Below are 7,035 nucleotides of genomic sequence, written 5' to 3'. Positions count from 1 at the left end.
TTTGCAAGGACAATTAAATTTATCAACTTTTCTTTGGAACTTAGACCACAATCTAGCAATTCTCTCATTATTTTGTTTTGGGTTCATATTGTCAAGTGTGGTTTTTCTTCACAATAAAATATATCTGCAAAATTATTGGACATGTACTTAATGTTTATATCTACACATGGTTTTGAAAGAAAAATTTGGTGTAATTAATATGTTGGTATAATATATGTGTATAATTAATGTGTATATTTACAAAAATATAGTTTTGAAAGAAAAAGTTGGTATAATTAATGTGTATATTTACAAAAATATTGGACATGTTGTACTTAAATTTTATATCTGCATATATGATTTTGAAAGAAAAATTTGGTCACCTCACTCAAATTCACCCATATTATAATATCAACAACTTTCATTGACATAATTTCAATAGCTTTCATTGAGCCTTTCTATTACTCCTTATTTTTCATGAGTTGGGATCATTTAATAGAGAAATTTTGTATTTAGTGTAGAGTATGCACATATCAAGGTTGTGACTATTTATTTCAGTAGTTTAGTATGATTCATTGTGGCAATTGTTTGGCTTTCCTTGTGTACATGTATAGCTTCATGTTTAGGCACCCATAGATAGATATTAACCCAAACATTATTATTATATTGAAAAAATGTGGTGGTGTCAATTTGTACATAAAATATGGACAAATTAGGTGTTTTCTCCTATGTTTTAGATAGTGTGTATCATGAAATGCATATATGTTGTGGTGGTAATTTTGGGACAATAAACAACTCCACATTGCATTAACCTACTCCTCATAAATCCAAGCAATAGGAGTAAAGAATAGCGAACTTAAGGAAAGCCTTCTCATAGAAGAATTGTATAGTGCACATGGAAGATGTGACCTTCAAAACAATAAAAGGAACATTGTCAGTGTCCCAGGCTATAAATATGATGTACAACAAGATTGTGCCCTCTAGAGGATAAATAATAAGAGATATTGACATCAAATTAGTCATAACTTCCCACACAAATTCAAAATGCATTAATCCTTTTACATGGCTTCCATAGATGTCTATCATATTTTACAAATTGGATTCAGGAGATCAAACTACTTATCGTATAGTAGATGTGTATTTTACCCAAGGGATTCTTCCTAGCTATACTAGACATATCTGTGAAGATTTCTAAAATCTTCAAAAAAATTGCTCACAAAATCAACATTAAATGCACGTGTATAATCATTTTATAGAGAAATTTTTGATAGATATATTCTCCAAAGACTTAGGTATTCCTTTCCATTTTTTAAGTTGGGTGCATAGACCAATGTTTTTGTGGCAATTCTAACCATTATTGTATGACCAGGAAAAATTACATTTTTTAACTAGGTAATAGTTGATAATGATTGTGAGTCTGATCTTCAACATCTTTTGAATCCTTAAACAATTACACATAATATTTTTCATTAGTTTAGCAAGATGCTTGAAACCTACTTGTTTGCTAGATATCTCTCTTTTTTTTAATCTTATGATAGAAAGTTTATTTTACCATTTTAGCACAATGTCATAGACCACATTTTGTAATTGATTTTGTTCAAACTTCTATGATTTCTTCATTTTCTTCATTTTCCTTTTCATAATTGATACGAGAAGACACCTTACTTTTTATTGATCTAATGGTGTTTCTCACTTCAAGGAGAAAATGGAGATTGAGTTTTAGTTGTTTCATAGATTAACTATTCCAATTTGCAAGTTTGCAAGTTCATGGATTTACAAACCTAAAACAAATTCACAAGTCCTCCTATTGCTATAACTTTCATTTTCAATTTAGATTCCATCATAAAGCACCTTTTACCTAATCTAGTTGTGTCATCCCCTATTTGATTTGTTAACATAAAGACATAAATTGTATGAAAAAATAACTTATTTACTATTATTTTACTCTTGTTTATATACATGTCAAATATCTACTCACTACTACATACTACCCAACCAAAAATGATATAGGGACTTCAATACTAGTTTTCATAGGCAAGTGAAATAGGGAGAAGTTGAATTCTAGAATATGTTGCTCTATCTTAAACTTATAAGGAATCTTAAATAAAATATTTCATTTTTAGAACAAGGAAAAGAATTGAAAACTTTGAATACGGTGACTATAGGTTGATGAAGAAGTGATTAACAAATAAGTCTAGAGTTAGAACACCCCCACCTTGTCCAACATCCTGCAAACATAAGGTTACATATATTATCCATTATTCCTATAAGATGTGTCATAAAACAAATAAAACCAGTTTGACAAGATTGTAATGTTGACATTATGGTCAAGTTTGTTTATTAGTGACTCACACTTAGGCAATTTGTTAGCAACTACTGAGCTTATCTTGTATTTTACAGTTTTACTCAAGCAATCCATCCACTATCAAGTTCTACAGTTGCTACCAAGTTTCAAAATATACATTCCATTCAAGCTGAGCAATATCTACCGAGTTCATCAATGATAGTGCAAATAGAGCTTTACAATACTAACCAAGTTGTACAGTATCAACCATGTTCTCCAGCATCTACCATGTTCATAGTGTTAGTGATGTGAGTCTAGTGTTGACTGAACTAAAGAGTGTCAACCAAGTGATTTAGTTTATATATTGAGTTTCGTAGTGTTCATTGAGTCACTTGTGTTGACCAAGTTTAGACTACTTGAAAGTGATTAGTATGAACCAAGCTTCTACATCTACTGAGAGCATGATGATGTTGAGTGTTGGTAATGGTTGTTGTGTAAATGAACCTCACTAATTTTTTCTTCAAACCTCGAGTGCCAACAGTCGAGCTGACTTTGTGTATTTTGGTGAAACTTGTGTTGTAGCCAAATTTTTTGAATTGTATTTTGGATTGGTATATATGTAATGTATTGTATCACGTCCAAATATGAGAATGTTGATGAAAAGAAAGCATATGAGAAGAAGTGTGAATTAAGAAGGCTATAAGTAGTATAAGGGACAAGATTTTTCTATCATAGCAACATGATCTTTACATTTCAAAAGAATCTCAACCAACAAATTAGAGTTGTAGATTAGAGATCAGCCACTGGTTGATCCTAACAGGTGTATTAGCTAAATCCTTTCACAAGGTAGACCTAACAATCTTTTGAAAATCTCTTTACCCAATGCATACTTAATTGTATGTTTTGTAAATCCTTCCACAAGGTGGACCTAGTAGTCCTTATTGTTCCTAACAGGCTAGATCATCATAAGTGATCAATTATAAGCCTTAACCAGGTAACTTTATATTGCAGTACTAAAGCTTGTGGGTATCAACCCCACCCTAGTTTTACTTTCTATTTGAAAGGTTTTTGGGTCACTATATCTTGTGTCAAAGTGTTATGAATGTTTTAATGCTTTCATTCTTTCATGCATGCTATTAAATTAGAATATTATATGAAGGATTAATTGATGAAATAAATTGAAGTTTTATTGGTTCCTGATTCACCCCCCTCTTAGTAACCTTGCCTATCTCATATTTCCAACAATTGGTATTAGATCTTTGTGTTTCTTAGAGAAATATTTTAGCAGCTTAAGCAAAGATTAGAGGCAATGGAGGTATACAAGCTAGATAAAACTACTAGCAATGAAAATTTGGATTTGGAATTAGCCATTGATCATATAAAGAAAGCAATGGAGCAACTCTCACAATCATTGAAAAGAAGAACAAATCTTGCAGGAAAAATGAATAATAATCTCTACAGTAAAGAAAGAATTGAAGATATCTATACATAAATAAATTCATATAAAGCTGGTGAGGCAGTAAAAGATCTATTAGAAAACAATTTCAATCTTCATGAAGAAGTTAGAAAGCTAAAAAGAGAACAAGAAATCTAGTTAGTAAGACTATGTGAAGTCATGAAGGAAAAATACAAAGCCAACGAAGAGATAGAAGGAAAGAATTATGAAATTCAACATCTACCCCTTCAGCAAACAGACTTCATAGATCAACTTACTCATGCAAATGAAGAAATCATGAATCTTAGATCAGAGAATGAAAGAATGTAGAATGATCTAAATACTAAAATATAAACCAATGAAAGAATGTTGAAATCTCAAGTAGACATGAATTAGTTGAATGAGAAAAGTCAGTACATACACAAAGGAAAAGTTGGAATAGGATACACAAAAGAAGGTAAATCATCCAAGCAAGGAGCTCAAAAGAATCAAAGGCCTACTTGCAATCATTGTGGTAAGTTAGATCACACATCAAAAAAATGTTGGAATAATGGTAAAGCAAAATTCAATGGAAAGTGTTACAATTTAAATAAGCATGGTCATAGAGCAAGTGGATGTAAAAGGAAACCTATGTTTGAAGGTAAATGTCACACGTACAATAAATAAGAACACAAATCTTTTGAATGCGAAACCAAGATATTGAAACCAAAAAAATAGATTTTGAAAGCTACATTTGGATGGAACTACAACATATGGTGTAGATTCCATTACTGTGAAGAATTTGGGCACACTGGAGAAAATTGTGCTAAATGTCACATGAGAAAAAGAGACACCGCTAGAAGATTTTTTGTTTGTAGAGAACTTGGACACCTTTCCAAGAACTATATGAATACTGGAAGAATTGAAGATGAAAAGAAATTTAGAGATGACAATATCAAAAAGCAAATAAAGTAGCAATGGATTCCAAAATCTTTTGAGAATGCAAGTTTGAGTCATGAAGCAGATGTCACTTAAGAGTTGGGTGACTCAAGTATTTCAACTTGAATTCCCATGGGAATAACTAGAACTGAGACTCTAAAGTAGACATCTTACATCAGTTCCCCATCTAGCAAGAAAAAATAGATCCATTTCAACATTCAAGATGCAAAGGGATCTCCAAGTGATTACAAAAATTTGAGACATGATCGAGCTAGGTCAAGTTGCAACACCCTCCCAAGCTAGGTTATGATACACTGAATCATTGTATGGACACCGAGCTATGAATGAATTTGTCAAGCGTTAAGGTTGAACTGAGTCAAAGATAGTCTATCATCGAATGAGTAATCATACCAAGCATTAATGGTGCTAAAAAAACTAAAAGTTTGTTAAAAGGAAGGAAATCTAATTCATTTTTCACCGTGAATTTTTTGAAGAGCTATTTTCAAAGAGTGATTTCTATGATTCCAAGTGATCTATGTATTTGTTGCTGAAGATTTTTTGTGTTTTCATAAATATTGTTGAGCTAATGCTGAATCAGTTCAACAAGAACATGGAGAGCATTAGGACTTCAAAGAATAATCTGTGTAAGTTTGGTTCACTCTTGAATTTTTTATTATTCTTTGTGCAAAAAAATTTCCCTTCTAAAGGTTTAGTTGTATGGAGAAAATCTATACCAATATTATATCAGATTAATTAATATATAGCAGAGATGAGTGAGAATTTTGTCAGTTTCATGGACAATTATTTTGATTCATTTAAGGAAAAGATGAATAAAAAATATAGAATTCCAAATAAACATGTAGAAGATTACAAGGATGATGTTTGTTTCATGGTAGACTATGACAAAGTGTACATTCAAGTAGTCAAACCTAGAGTGGTGTGGGCTAAGTCTCTATGCTATGAGTTTAACATTGATGACACCAAGGATATCATTAAGGAACTATTGAATGAACCTCTAGATCCCAAGGCCACATATTTTGGTACTTATGATGAAGACAAAGCTAGAATGGAACTTGAAATCAAGCTTCCTCAAGTAGCCAACAAAGGAAAGAAGAGGATAGCAAAGCTAATGCAAGAAAGTCTTACTCTCCAGTTGACTAAAGGAAAAGGAGATGATATAGAAGAAGATGAAACAAAGCATGAAATAGAAGAAATAAAGTCTGAAGAAGAAGAGCCAATCAGAAAGAAAGATAAGGTTATCATAACTAGACCTACCAAGTCATCTACTGTAGTATTCACTAGAAGAGCATCAAGGTCTCAAAATAAATTGAAGTTGGGTGAGGAGACTGCAAAGGAAATTAGTTTCAAAAATCCTCCACCTACATTCCAAGAAAAGTTAAATGAAATAGAAAGAGCAGCTAGAATGGAAAACTTCAAGGTACTCATATATGAAACCAGGATTGCAAATGAGAAAAAGAAAGTTGAAGACATGATGATGAAAAAGTTGGGTAAATGGAAATACTCTTCTAATCAACTTGTACAACAAATTCCAAATGAGCTTATGTAAGCAATCAAGCTAAGATGAGAAAATGCTAAGAAAATTGCAAAAGACATCTATGCATAGACTCTGAGGCAACTCATGCCAATTATCAATAACAAAGAGGTAAAAGATTCCATCAAGAAAAATGCGGAGAAGATCACTCTGAAATTCAATACATGTCTTGTGCTGATAAAAGACATAGAATCCATAGTGAAGACAACTACTAGCACATGGAAGAACATTTACAACCTTCATCAACTCAGTGACTTTGTTGTTCATGTCAGTGATAAAGAGGATGAAAATAATAAGGAAGATAATGACATTGATGATAAAGAAGATATAGAAATTAAGGATGATATAAATCTGGATGATGAGGAGCACCCAACTATTCCTTGCACCTATTCAGCTAAGTACCATATTGATTGAAGTGATTAGCACTTCATCTACTAAGTAGCACTAGATTTGGCTATCCAACAATAAGGTATTTCTATTATTAGTGCAATATCTAATTTTGTTGTTAGCCCCTCTATTTTTACTATTGTTACAATTCCAACAAGGAGAGTTGAGAGAAAGCCTCAACTGAGTACTAATGTTTCTACAAAGAAGAAGACATTGATCTAGACAAGGATATAGTTATCCCAAATTTGGATATCTCTACTCTAATCTTGATCAAATGAACATCATAGGTGAATTATTTCCAAAGAAAGCTAAGTAGTAGAAGCTTAGAGAATAAAAGAGCAAAGAAAACTGAGTTCTTAAAGATGTGAAGAACATACTTGTAGATGCACTAAGCACTGTGGTTTATAGTACACAACCTATTTTGGTTTAGTTAGCAGAATTTGTCTAGAAATTTAATGAAGATCTGAATGGACAAGAAAA

The sequence above is a fragment of the Cupressus sempervirens genome, chromosome 10 (assembly GCF_028749045.1).
Source record: "Cupressus sempervirens isolate cs-2001-9-10 chromosome 10, ASM2874904v1, whole genome shotgun sequence".
Lineage (NCBI taxonomy): Eukaryota > Viridiplantae > Streptophyta > Pinopsida > Cupressales > Cupressaceae > Cupressus > Cupressus sempervirens.
This window is presented reverse-complemented; position numbering follows the sequence as displayed.